At 45.1% G+C, this 14,471-nt stretch overlaps 1 long non-coding RNA gene across 1 annotated transcript in view; it reads right to left on the reverse strand.

Moving 5' to 3' along the window:
- Positions 1-14,471, reverse strand: part of LOC144763599 (uncharacterized) — a 235,522-nt gene that overhangs the window by 168,333 nt on the left and 52,718 nt on the right. The window contains exon 2 of the long non-coding RNA XR_013596237.1: positions 6,331-6,440. This is a non-coding gene — a long non-coding RNA (uncharacterized LOC144763599). The remainder of the gene's footprint in view (positions 1-6,330; positions 6,441-14,471) is intronic.

Here is a 14,471-nt window from a genome sequence, read left to right on the forward strand (position 1 = left end):
TTGCCCTACATACACTACTGTAATGTTCTAACGCCATGTGATCCTGAACCATGCACTAAGCTATTTAGGCCTGGCATACTCCAAACACTTACATCACTCCTTGTGTATTTCTGATATGTATGATACTGCATCTCCAAACTTATTTCTCTGTAGATTGCTCTGACACCTGACAGAGTAGCAAGATCTGGGAATTGGACACACTGGGCCCAGATCCTTGAGTGTTGTCGGTGAACATATAGAAACAAATAGAAGTCCTGGGAATTAGATAAGGGAGCTCAGAGGTTCAACATAGATATTGAGTAGGCTGGATGACAGCAAGGATCACTGTATAAAAACAGAGGTCTTGTGGAAGAGTATCAAGTTGTGCCTGCAGCTTGTTAGCGAGGATAGAACAAACACAATCTAGTACTGAACCACTCAGTGAACTGAAAGCAATTCGTTAGCACAATGTGGTCAACAATCTCACTTACTGCTGACAGATTTAAAACAATATCAAGCACAGACACAGCCCCCACAAGAACATGAAATTGAAAGGATGAGCAGAAACATGGATCCAAGTTTAGGTCAGGCCCAGCTGGAAAAAAAGCCATCCAAAAGTTATTTGGGCTCAATATAGTCTCTGGATTACCTCGATTCACTGGTCTCCAAACCGTTTTGTGCTCACAATAGCAGTGAGATCTTGAGTGATATGTGGCAGCCAGCAAACAATGGAGCAAGACAAGAATGAGAGCGAGGACTCCCAGGCGGCCTTCCACAATCACAATCACCCTCACCAGTGTGGTGCCCTGAACTAAGAAAGTATCATTGCAGAGGTGCCACAAAATTAAAACGCTTCCTGCAAAAAAGTAAAGATCTGGCCCGGGATGCACTCCTGAGATTGGAGTGGAGAGCACATCGGAGGTACAAGTGTGTGGCGTCCAAGATGGCAGCGGCCAAATGAAGCAAATGTGCTGGAATGCCAGGGTCGGACTGGCGTATAGGGCAATCTGGCAGTGCCCGAGAGGCTTGTCTGACATGTCAGCATGTAGGACAATTTTTTGGCTATTTGTATGCCTGTTTATGGTCTGGTGGGCTGGGTTTTAGTATTAATTTCCCAAATATTACCAGAAACATTGTGTGCAACAGGCACGTACTTTGCAAAATACCTATTCAAAGTGCCTTTACAAGTTCAAAACTACCACATTTTAAATGTTGCCCACTTTTTTAGATATTTGATTGTGGTTACCCCACTTTTTGCTTGATGTGATGCTGTTTTTGATTAATGTGACTGGGACCATGCTAATCAGGACCCCAGCCTATCTGCTCTCTCCCTAACTTGTTATCATCAGTATCTAGGTGCACCCCAGATTGGATACTGGGGTACCCTTGTCAGTCCCTAGTATATGGGGAAAAAATCCATTACAACGCAGTCATTACAAGGACCTACCTTTACAACGCAGCTGTTACAACACAACTGCCTTTACATTGCATGCCATTACAATGCATGCCATTACAAGGCATGTCACTACAACGCATGCCATTACAACGCATTCCTTTACTATGCATTATAAGGTAAGTAATGGATTTTTTTTAGTATTAGGGTGGGTATGGGTTTTGGGGTACATGGGAATAGTAATTTTTACCCCTACACTATCCAACACTTACCCTACTGTTGCACTCACTGGAGTGGGAATAGTATTTTTTACCTCTACATTATCCAACACTTACCCTACTGCTGCTCTGAGAGTATTATGCGTTGTAATGGTATGCATTGTAATGGTATGCGTTGTAATGAATGCGTTGGTATGGTAGTTTTTAACAATGTGTTGTAATGGCATGTGGTGTAAAATCATGCAATGCAATGGAAGTTGCGATGTCAAGACTGAGTTGTAAAAGCAGGCGTTGTAATTGCATGCGTTGTAACGTCATATATTCATATATGGTACCCATGTACCCAGGGCATAGGTACCCCAGAGGGCCCCCATGGGCTGAAGCATGGATTCTGCCACCCAAGGGGGACCATTCAAAATGGAACTACAGGTCTGCCATTGCAGCCTGTGTAAGTTGGTGCTTGCACCACTCACTAAAGATATAGGTTTACTATATTTAATATTTAAAGGTCACTGCACTTAAAACCTATATGTCATCCCTATAGCAGGCCTTTGCAGTCCTGAGGGCAGGGTGCTTGGTTCTAAGTGAGAGGGTGCCAATGCATGAGCAGGACACCCCTGCAGCCTACAGAGTCCATTCTTCCGGGTTGTCATTTAAGCAGCCATATACTATATAGAGGGGCACTGCTTAATCATGCGATGACCATCTCAAAAACTGCTGCAACTAATCATATAATGTTTGGTATCAAACGTTTTAAGATCATACCCCCACACCATAAACGGTGTGGGAGGTATGATTTCAAGCACTGGAAGAGCCCTCTGATAGGCTCTCGGTGTTCCCGGTACCAGCCTTCTTGACCCGGACAGCACAAAATGATTGCTGCTGACTAGAGACACATTTCTGCCCTCCTGCTGCTGAGCCAAGCTCGAGCAGAGGAAGCTGGAACAATAGGCATCCTGTCACAGGGAGGTGTAAGCACCTCCCAGACAGGATTTAGTGTATTAGGGCTGGGTGGATGCGCTTGCCAGAGCCTGAAAGTCTGCATGAGGAGCACATTTGGTGTCCCTGTGCATAGTCCATCTCAAGCCAGTTCTGGGAGCCAGTAGCTCCTGCTCTGGCGCAAAACTGGACAAAGGACATGGGAATAACCTCCCCCATGTCCAGACCCTCCCCTGGGAGGGTTCCTTGAATCTTCCAAACCCTTTCCCTAGGGTACTTACGAACTTACCTGGGTGTAGGTCCCTAGATTTGTCATGGGATAAGATTCAGAACTGAAACCACTGCACTTCTAACGTCTGGGCACTCTGGACTTTGCTGGACTTTGTTTGGGCCTTACTTCCTCTCCCTTTCAGTCTGCTGCATCGTCTGTGCCTGTGCATCATACAGGATCCATGCAGGAACTGTGGAGCATCCAAGACACTTAAAGAAAATCTCCCTTGAAGTGAAGGAGTCACTTCCCTGCATTCACAGGCACCTGAACACTGCTGACCGGTCTGCTGAACCCGAGTTCCTGCGGACTCCGAAGGGTTCAACAACATAGGTGGTGTTTCCTACATTGCTCGAGGCCTGAGCTGTCCTCTCACCAAGTTTGAGGCCAGAATCCTCGTGGGAGCTGCGTTAACTGAACCCCTGTGCACCACGTACTTTAGCAAGTGCAAATGCTTGTTGGCAACTTTGCGACAAGTGCTTTAGGCTCCAAGTAGCCTCAACCTCCGGCAACTTCTTCCACCAAGATCTTCACCCACACAGCCTCGTGGGCATCACAGTCTGCTCCTTTTGGTGAGTTGCTCGAGTTCCTCTCGTGACTACTGTGCCTCCGGCCTGTGGGTCCATTTGAGGGTCACTTTTGCTTTCCTTGGGCTCCCCGGATTGCTCAGGCCCGCCCTGACTCCCCTGCTTGTGGTGAGTCTCCTGAGCCTTGCTGGTTCTCACTGTGCACCTTCTTGACTTCCTGCGTGGGTTGCATTTGCCAGGGCTTGTTGGTGCTCCTGCCGGACACTGACCCCTTAACACTCGACATCCTTCATGGAACAGCTCATATCCAGCTCCTGGTCATCCTCAGCATCCATCACCTGGTCCCCGCAGCTGCAGAGCCATGGTCATCGTCATCATCCCTGAAGCACCCGACATCGGAGTGCATTTGTCCTCCAAGTCTCCTGGTCACTCCAGAGTGACCTAGACTCTGTCCCCTCTGGTTTCAGGTGCTAATCTTTAAAAATCTACATTTGTATTCCCACAGACACTTTCTTCTCTTCCAGCAGCTGCACTTTCCTGAAGACCTCCATTGGGTTTGACTGTGGTTTCCGACACCACTTCACCCCTATGCACCTGGCTTCCCTGGGATAGGTAACATGGGTACTAAGGTATCCACGGGTGGGGTGGCTCTCCAACCTTCTGTCTTCCCTGGGGTTTCTTTAGGGTCCACTGAGAAGGGTCCTTATTCTGTAAAAATCCAACTGCAACTTACACGTAGAGTTGTACAGAGCCCGCGGTCATGTGCCCACACTGCACTCGGTCCCCGTGGGGTCCCTATTACTTACTTTGGGTGGTTCTGTGGGTCCTCAGCGATTTTTCATCCTCTCAACATTGTCCTGACTCGAGTTGTGGTTCTTATACCGCTTTCATAGTATATGGTTTGGTCCCCCCCTGGGACCCATTGTGTATTAGTGCTATTTACTGTGATTTCTTGCTAAAGTATTGTCTGCTTTGTGACTATTTCCGTGTGAGATATACTGTAACGTACTAGATAATGTTATTTAATAAATACATATTTTTATAAATACTTTGTGTGCTTCCTTTTCATTTAATCTATACTATAAGATTGCATTCTGATAAAACAAGCTGCTTTACACTCCTTCAAGACTAAGTCTGAAGGCTGCTGTCCACAACTACCACTGGTGCAGGGTGCCCACTTACATTAGTGGACATCATATACCAGGCCAGCTTCTTACACTGACCCTGTGGAGAGCACGGCGCAGTACCTGGAGAAGACAGAATAATGAAGCGGCCAGAGGTGGACTGGCAGGCGTGCTGCCCTGGAGCTGTGAAGTAAAGGAATGGCTGTTGAGCGACACGGCACAGTGACCCAAATGAGTAAGAGGTCCAGTGGAGTGGGACTGTCGAAAGTTCCACACCAGCCCTTCCTCCAGTGCTGAGACGCCAAATAGCCCCACTCACCCCTCTCAGAAAAGGAAAGCTGCAGAAGCCATTAGGATAGCCCTGGAACACCCTTTCCCAAATTAGAGACTGGCAGTGTGATGGAGCGGGACTAGTTCAGAGGAGAGCAGAAACAACTCTTGTGCTGCCCCCTGCGTGTCTGTTTGAACTGATGGAGGATTAATCGGGCTACTACTAGCAGATCCAATGAAAGGGCTGGACTGGCCGTAGCGGGCACCAGGCATTTCCCAGGTGGGCCGGAGGGTGGGTGGCCAGTTTTGTGCCTGTTGGGGCCGATTTTACAGCAGTGCTGCTATAGCGCCCCCTGTAAGAAAAGCTAGCACCCTCCCCACCCCCACCCCAGGGCTGGTCAAGCAGCAACCTGCCAGGGCTGGTTGCTGTTCCCTGTTCGGTCCTTTCCAGTGAGCAGCAGAGGCACCGCTTATAAAGGACACACTGATCCATGAAAGAGTGAACATAACTCCTGCACAGTAGAAATGGGGGGAAAGAAGGACTAAAGCTGTGGCCAATCGCACGCCGCATGAAGCAATCAACGGACTTCCCACCTGTCTGATTTTGCCCCTACCGTGCCACAGTATATCCTGTGGAAGAAACTCCTGCGTACATTTTGTCAATGGCCAATATATTGAATGTGTCACAAATCATAATTTCTTGGGTATTTGCTTCAATAATAAATTGGACTGGAGTGACCATCTAGAAAAGGCCATAACCATATACAAGCGATTGAATAATGCTGTACTGGGGTATAAGCAGAAGGTTGGTAAACAAGAATTCAGTATAATACTAGATGTGTCTCAACAAAAAGCAGTGGCTGCCTTATGTACAGCAGTGAACTATGGGGCTATGCAAAGCTTAGGGATCTACAGATTGAAACAAGCTTTTGAGCACTTTACTTGGGTTAGGCCCTGGCACCCTTTGGTGCCTCTGTATATGGAGTTTGGCATCAGGCCTGTTTCTGACATTATTGCTCTAGGCCTGAAGTGGCAGGTTTCTTTTGTGTGAGTTAGTGCAGGTGGTTAATATCATAGCTGCCAAGTATTCGCATTGCTAATGTGACATTTCCATTGATGTAATGACTTATGAAAGACATTCCACAGCGAAATGTGACACTTCAAAAACATTTTGTACTGTGTTGAAATAATGAGTTGCATATTGATTGTGCTTTAAGTCATGGGCTGGGACATCGTAGCACTTTAAATACATAGGTCGTTAACCACCACTCCTTACCCACCACCACCACCAGGAATCTATTCCTTTACTGTCTGGTTACACTCATCTGTAGTGACTGAATTAATCAATAAAATATTATAATGCAAACAAATGCATTTCCTACCGATTACTTTAACTTGGATTTATCTTGAAATATACAGTGTGCCTTTTATTTTATATGCTGTTACCTGAAGGTAAAGACAATCGAAACTTGGGACAGAATAAACCCATTTTGTCCTTCCAGCTTTGTTTTTAACTTACTGCCACTCCCAATCCTCTTCCCCCTCATCCGGCCTGGTACTGCCCCAACTGCAGAACTCAAGTTAGTCTAGTGATCAGGTGCATTGGACTCACCTGTAGTATCCTGAAGGTGCTGCCAGGGGAATTGTGGTTAAACCCAGTGTGGTCCACCGGTCTGCAGACATTGCTGAGGTCATGGACGGGGCAGATAGGGGACAAGGGTCCTGCAAAAGCTGTGATATTATGAGTGAGATGTCACAAACAGGGTAGCTAGAACTGATGTAAGTTTGAGTTTCCTTCTGCTTTTCCTTCAGCGGCATAGCTAGGTGGGGGCGGTCCGCCCCAGGCGGCACTATTTTGGGGACAGGGGTGTCTAGCCCTGGGCTGTGTCATGTATGTGCATGTAACTTGCATGATCAAGGTAACTATTTGCGGCGATACTACGTGTCACTCGGACCTCTTTCAGGTGCTCGCTGTCCGTTTTCCCCAGCACCCACCCAGGGGGCGGCAATCTGAAGGATAGCCCCGGGCGCCACAAGCTCTAGCTACACCGTTGGGCCTGATCCTGTACTGTTTATGACTGAATAGAAATTGTTATGGAGACCTGTTCTCAAAAAAAGTATGTTGGAGTTTTTTGCCTAAGAGGATGCTACTAATATCAGCTGAGCATTTCATGTTAAATGGTGAACACTTTAGCTACCTGTGAAGTTTAAAGTGCAAGCATTTAAACAAGGTAGAGACTGAGCACAACTAGTGTGAGTTGCACACACGTTTCATCTCAGTTGTGGCTTAAATCAAAGCCCTGTTGCCAAAACATGCGCAAAAAAATAAAGCTTCTCCTTCCAAAACATTATTTAACTGTGGATTTTTGCACACATACTGAGATTAAAGAGTTTTCATGAAGTGCTATCAACAATGTCTATATAAACTGGAGATTTATAAAGTGCAGATATTTATTTCCATATTTTCATTGAAAATTCTGAGACACACATTTTTATGGGATGTTATATGTGTGAGTGGCTCACAAACGGTTCAAGTTGCAGTTTATCAGCACTGTTAAAACAGTGTATGCATTTCTGTGCATATTAGGAAAATGTTTAGGGTCCTTTTACATACTATAGAGGGTTGTCAATATGGCCTGGCTGTGCAAGCATTATCATTGGATAATGCATAGATGTAGAATTGTTGATTTAAACATCTATGCTGAAAGAGATATTTAGCAGGCATGTCTCATTAAGGTATATATGACCAAACACTGTATTTAAGGTGTAATAAGTTGATGATTGTTTAAATGTCTATAAACCCATTCCTTTTCTTATGCACCTGAATACAACTAAAAAACAGATCATAATTTCTATTAAATGTGGGTGATTTTACAGATATGTTTCATGTTCACTATGTTGTGAAAGTGTACGCCCATTAGCACTGCGGAGGTAATAGTAAATTCCCTTTAGCTGTAGCTTGCTCAATGAAGTAATTTGAGACATCATTGATTATGTCAATTAACGTGTCGCGAGTGATGTAATGTGTGAGCTCATAAGCCTTACAGCTAGAGTGGTCGACCTTGAAGCTGGGGAACCGGGTTCGAGTCTTGGCAGGGACACTCCACATCCTGTGATTCTGGGCAAATCACTTAATCTCCCTGTGCCTAACAAAAAAATAAATGTGTCCGTCTGTAACGAAACTGGTGCTCATGTAAAGCGCTCTGATTCCTGATATGTTCAGGTCAAGTTTGTACTATATAAAAATCATTTAAAAAATTGTTTTTAAATAAGCAGCATAAGGCTAGGGTGTAATTTATAGTTAGCTCAGATCTATAAGTGGTGAATATTAGTTTTGGTGTTATTTCAACACCTAACCATAACATTGCTTTAAGCTTTATTTTTTTAGTGAATTTCTAGTTTTTTTTAAGTGTAAGCTAAGATCTTATTACACCACCTAGCTATAATGTCACTTTAAGCTTTGCTTTCCAGTGGATTTCAAAGGTTTTTTAATGTACAATAAGACCATATTACCATACCTAACTTTAAGGTCAATTTCACCATTGCTTTCTTGACCAAAAAAATAATAATATATATATATATATATATATATGTGTGTGTGTATATTGACAATAACAATTGTAAGGAAACAGGCTTTTTGCAGGTGCCCCCCACTTGTTGCCCCCATTAGACTACTAGCTGCTGGTTTTTCAACTCTGAGAGTAGACTGAGGCCTGCTAACCAGACCTCGGTTCCAGTGTTCTAACCCATTACAAAGTATATGTTGAATTGAATGTGCCCAATTGGCATGTACTGGTCTACTTATAAGTCCCTAGTATATGGTACCCAGGGTATCCTGGGCATGTAAGGCATGGTGTCTACCCGGGTCTATAGCACTGTTTGTGCCACCCTGTGTGTAACAATGTACAAAATGGCTTTGTGTCTGCCACAGCAGACTGGAAGGGCAATGCTAACATTGCTTAGTCGACTTTGCTATTCAAACTAATGGCAAAAGCCACCACTTCCCTTAGCAATATATGTAAGTCTCCCCTAAGTAAGGCCTATTGAGCACTAAGTCAGGGAGATGTATATTATTAAGCAGGGCATATATGTTTATATGTGTCCGAGCAGCAAAACCCCTCAAGTTGTCATTTTGCTGTGGAAAAGTTAGCAGCCCCATTGGCTAATACAGGGTTACCGGATGGCACCTCAGCTTGGCTAACTCCTGAATGAGACTACCCAACTGGGTACTGTAAGGAATCAAATTAATTGTTGTATCAACACGACCTGATGCCCAGGTCGAATTTAATGTCACTATTAAAGTAATGCAACTTTTAGGAAGTTGCCACTCTGTGACTCGGCTGGTCCAGTGGCCTCACATGGCACTGACCAACAGACAGCTTTCTGACCACCTGGGAAGTCGTGTGAATGACTCCCAGGCTTAACCCGTTGCAGGGAGAGGTGGTGCATCTCCCTTGCAGGAAGCCACTCAGGGTATTAGCCCAAAAGGTGAGGCTCCCTTTGATGTTCAAATGGCGATAACACTCCTGAGGGGCTGACCCTTGTTCAGGTAGACAGGCTGGAGACAGGGACAGAGAGGAAAGCCCAGTGCCCGAACCAGTTTGCCTGTGGACGTGTAGCCCCAGGCTACTAACCGCCAAGGAGGAGTGCTGACATCTTGGGAGTGGGCAGAATAGTACACTCTGGGATTGTTAGGTGCCCCACATTGCTGGAATGTTGTCAGAAAGAGGGAGGAGACCTGGTAGACCATTAGCTAGTCCCCTCATGGCACTTTCCTGGGAAATATGGCACCTCTGGCACCCTAAACCTGAGATCATGTTGGAACTGGAACAAGAACCGAATAAGGACTGGCCTGCTGACCCCTGGATCACACAAAGAGAGGCTGCACCTTCTGCTGGACTGCACCTGCTGCACCTTGGTCTAGCGAAGTTAGGGCTGTGCCTTTGGATCCTGGTTGGGTAAAAGTTGTGCCCCAGACCAAAGCAGTGACTCCAAAGGTCAATTGACTGTCCAGCTGTAACAGCACCAATGACATTAAAGCTGAAGAAGCCCAAACTGGCGAGTTGGTAGCCACTTCAGAGAAATCACCGCTGATTGTCGCTGGGTGCCCCAAAAGACCAATCCTCGACTGCCAAAAGCTGCACCCAAGTCCGCTGGACCCGGGAGGGTCATCAGAGTCCAGATTGGTCACCCAAGAGTGACACTAGCCTCCACCGAAGGATTTTGCTGTGACCGCTGTTAACGGAAACAGGTAGCCCAGCTGCAGCTGGCCATCTAGGGTCTCAAAGAGGACTTAGTGGGACCGCGATCTCTGTGGCCAAAGTTGCCCCTCAAGGCACCCAGTCGACTGCACAACAACCGAAGCATCTTTTACCATCTTTTCATCCTGTATCCTCAGAATTAGAACCACTCCATTAATGTCTATGGCAAATGTCCTGTAAAGTTTGGAACTGGACTGGGAAACACTCTGATTGCCAGGTAACTGTTGAAATCTACCTCATTGGTCCCCCAGACCTTCTCCTTGTCGGATTTGGCCGCCCAAGCCAAGCCGGAGTAACCACACTAACTTTTACTAACTTTTCAAAAGTTTTCAATCTTTAAATTGGGCAAAGCTTGTTTGCAGTTGAATTAAAAAGTGATAAAGTTTTAAAAATCTGTTTCTCTGGGAACCCTCTGGTAGATTTAGCTTATCAAGGACTCTAAAAACTAATACAAATATAACCTATTTTTATTTGTATTTTTAATAGTAAACAAAAAAAGCACCCTCTGTATTCACAGGCCCCAAAGGTGAGACACTAATACACTACACCACATGCAGCCGGGTTGTTCAGGCTGCTAGTCTTTCTGTTTCTCAGGTGCTGGTCACCCACAGAGAGACTGCTCCATAGTTGGGGCCAGATAAAGGCTGGCCAACGAAGAGTTTGGTCAATGATCGGACATAAGTCGCTGAAGGCGTGAATAAACACACAAAATGTATACAAAATTCTGAATTGTTTTGAGCAAGGGGCTACAAATCAGGGCCAGCTCTAGGGCGGTGCCATCAGTGCTACCGCACTGGGCGCTGACTTGGGGTAGGGGCGTCATTTTTGCAAGTATATTATCATTTAAAAGGCACCTGCTGCTGCGTTCCTGACCTCCAGCAATTTTCAGGCATCAATTAAAATGTCAAGATAAATGGTGATTAATAGTTTTCCTGAAGAGAGACAGAGGTTTGTCTAGTGAAAGTTTTGACTCACCCAAAGGTAGCGCAGAGTGTTAAAGTGCCTGCTGCTAAGAATGTATACTGGTACTGGAGGAGGACAGATGGCCGGACGGTTGTAGCTTGTCTCGGCTCCCAGTCTGCGCTTGGCTCCTGATCACCTAACTGCTAGTAAACTGCGACTTCTCGTCGGAAAGCACACGATGGCCGGCTGAAGATATGGAGCACACATTGAGTGACACCAATTCCAGCTGCGTAACTCCTAGACCCAGCGGTGCAGCTTAGTAACGGAATCTCTAGAGTGCACCAAGATGGCGCCCGTCACCCCGTGGGAGAAGGGAACGCCATAGACCCAGGGAACCGCCCAGCGAAGAGTGGCGACATCGCGGTACCATTGACCTTGGCCAAAACTGCCAATATTCACCACCAGGAATGCCAGGGCTCCTACAGCGAGAGCACCGCTGCGGCCGTCCGTGCTCCGACACGGGCTGTTGAATGCTGCACGAGACATCACAAACCCGACAGGTATATGCGCAGCGAGAAAGGGCACCGGGGGCACCCGCCTGTTCTATTGTTGGGTTAAGCACCCCCATCAGCCGATCTATCTTTGGTGGGAGAGGGAGGAATACTGACATTGCAGCCCAAGTCATAAGCCATGCCTGACTTTAAAATGGTACAAAAGGGGGTGGTGATGGACGGAGCATCTGAACCAATCAAACACTCACACCCAGTCAACAGACAACAGATCTGGGTTTAATCCATCACCGTTCTTTAGCCCACTCTGCCACCCCAGTTCAGTCAAGCTATCCTGGCTGAAGACGGCTGATAGCCAGAAACCGGTCCTAGGATGCTTGATTCCGGTCTAGGGAAGACATGGCTTGGCAGTTCGGGCTGGACTGTTCCCATGAGGCACAGGGTCTAGACTGATTTGCATATGGCCATGTCTGAACTGGGGTGGCTTGGTGGGCAAAATAAGGATGGATTAAACCCAGATCTGTGACTGGGGGTGAATGTTTTGCCATTGTGCAACATTCCGTCCATCCTCTTGTGTGTTTTGACTTTAAAATGGCGGCCAGGCTTTAATCACTGGCATCAGCTCCAGAGCCGCTGCTTTGCTCCTCATAGGATTTATTTCAATACTTGTTTTTACTCTTTTAGTTCACCATTCAAGGCAAGCTAGCAAATATTACTTGTAATGTAATTTCTTTTTATAATTTCTTTTCGTAGAATATAAACGTACTTAGATTGTTCCCTTATTCACAAAAGGAGAACACAAGATCTAATCATAGACAAATATATCCAAACACGAGTGTAAGTATAAAAATAATTTTATAATTGCTGACTAGAAGACTGACGGTTCGCTTCATGAAGTTCTACTATAAAAGATTACTACAGATTAAGGCTGTTGGAATTCTGAGGCATACCGTGAATCTCTGGAGTATATATAACTGAAGTCTTTCTCTATTAAGGAGTGGTAGAACAATTGCCATTACTCACGCTGTGACTTGCTGCATGAGACATTACAGACTCAATCATCAAGCGTCTATTACTTTCCTCAAAAACCTAAATAAGCTGCTCAACTTTCTGAATGAGCTACAAGGGGTCAACTGTTTTTTAATGTTTACAGTCCTGAAGATGGTCTTATTGGCGTAAGCATAAGGACCGAAACGTCGACAAATACACTTCTTTCTTAAATATCATTTGTTTTATATGAAAAAGTGTACACAATTGTTACAGTGAAGGGGTTAATTATTGTAAAAACTTTTTTCCTTCTTGTTTCATTGCGAGTTAAACCTACAAGAACCCTATATTAATTCTCAATATATAATTATTTTTATACTTATACCCGTGTTTGGATATATTTGTCTATGATTACATCTTGTGTTCTCATTTTGTGAATAAGGGAACAATCTAAGTATGTTTATATTCTACGAATTATAAAAAAAGAAATTACATTGCAAGTAATATTTGCTAGCTTGCCTTGAATGGTGAACTAAAAATATCCCCATTGCCGTCCCACTAGACCAGCAAGCGTTCTCAGGGTTGAGCAGTGGCTCATTCTCTGACGATACGAAGTGCACCGGGAGAAGGAATATTGGAGCTCCCCAAGATTGCCGCCTCCACAAAATAGGCGGGCAACCTCCACCTATTCTTGGATTGGTGGCTGAGAGTCCCTTCCCTGGCACTACTTTGGACCTACCAAGCACGCTGTGGCCGCTCGGCTTCAGGGGCTGCCTGACTCCAAAATGGCGCCCGAGAGCTGTGGGATCGATGCAGCTGGAGAGTTGGGACGGTGACTAGCAACCGGAACTCCGCTGCAGCTACAAGAAGGTAGGCTATGGATTCCCACTGAACCGACAGTTGCCGCTGGAGGGGGTCACACATTAACCTATAGGGATGAACCAGATTTACTCCCTGGTTATGTGAGAATGACTCTGGAGGCACCACGCATGACCTGCTAATGGTAGCTACCTCTCCCACTGGCTGTTTTTATCCCCATCACTCATCTCCCTCTGAAGACATGCATAGATTACACCCCCTGTGCTTTTGAGTCATTGAACATTTTTAGGGACTTGCGGAATTTAACACCAAGGTCATAACCCCGTTGCCTGACCTCAAGATGGCCGCCTCAGTTGATCTCTCCACGATGCTCTACCACTCCTGTACAATAGAACTGGCCATCGACCTGATCTTAATCACATCCCTCACCTGACCTTGATCCTGCGCTACTTCCAGGACATGTACTCTTTGAACTTTCCCTCGACCATGGAGACCCTGCTCAAAGTTCAAGTTCAAATAACCTTTATTTGGATATTGCATTATCCATAAAAGTACACACATAATTATGTACATGGTCAAGATAAAATCACATTAAAATACGGTGACAATACTGCGTTTTTCCGTGATAAAAACAGTGACAACAAAAAAGTGCAAGGTATCATTATTGTCCGAGTCCACAAATTCGTGTCTATTTCTAAGGCATTATCAGGTAAAATATACATATACAGGAATCACCCTTAAACTAGCAGCAATATATACATGGAACACATGTTTAGCAGTGTTATTTTGGGCATAGATTTTGTAAAGTGCATGAAGTATTAATCCTAGTTAATAGGCCATCTAGGTAAAGTGCAGAATGCAATGTCATCCAAATATCAAAGGTGGGCCGTTATCTATGCCTCCGTATTTACAAATGGAAATGCGGGGAAAAGTGCAACTGTGCCAAGTGCTGATATGTAAGATCTCTAAAAACATGTTGGCTAGATAGGCGTTAATTATCAGATTATTGTGATTCACATATTTACAAATAGCAGCATCGGTTAAAGTGCAACTGTGCAAAGTGCAAGGTGCAAAAAAGCCTCCCCCCGGTCTGTAAAGATCACATTAGTCCATGTAAATAGATATTAATTCATAGAAATACGAGATCGAATGGCCATTTTTTAAAAAGTACACACACGGTATATTAATCCATCATCTTTAAGCTGCAGAACAGTCTTAAATGCCACATTAAAATCCTTTATACCGTTAACTCTAAAGAATTGTATCAGGAGGAA

Source organism: Lissotriton helveticus, chromosome 6, assembly GCF_964261635.1.
Source record: "Lissotriton helveticus chromosome 6, aLisHel1.1, whole genome shotgun sequence".
NCBI classification, from domain to species: domain Eukaryota; kingdom Metazoa; phylum Chordata; class Amphibia; order Caudata; family Salamandridae; genus Lissotriton; species Lissotriton helveticus.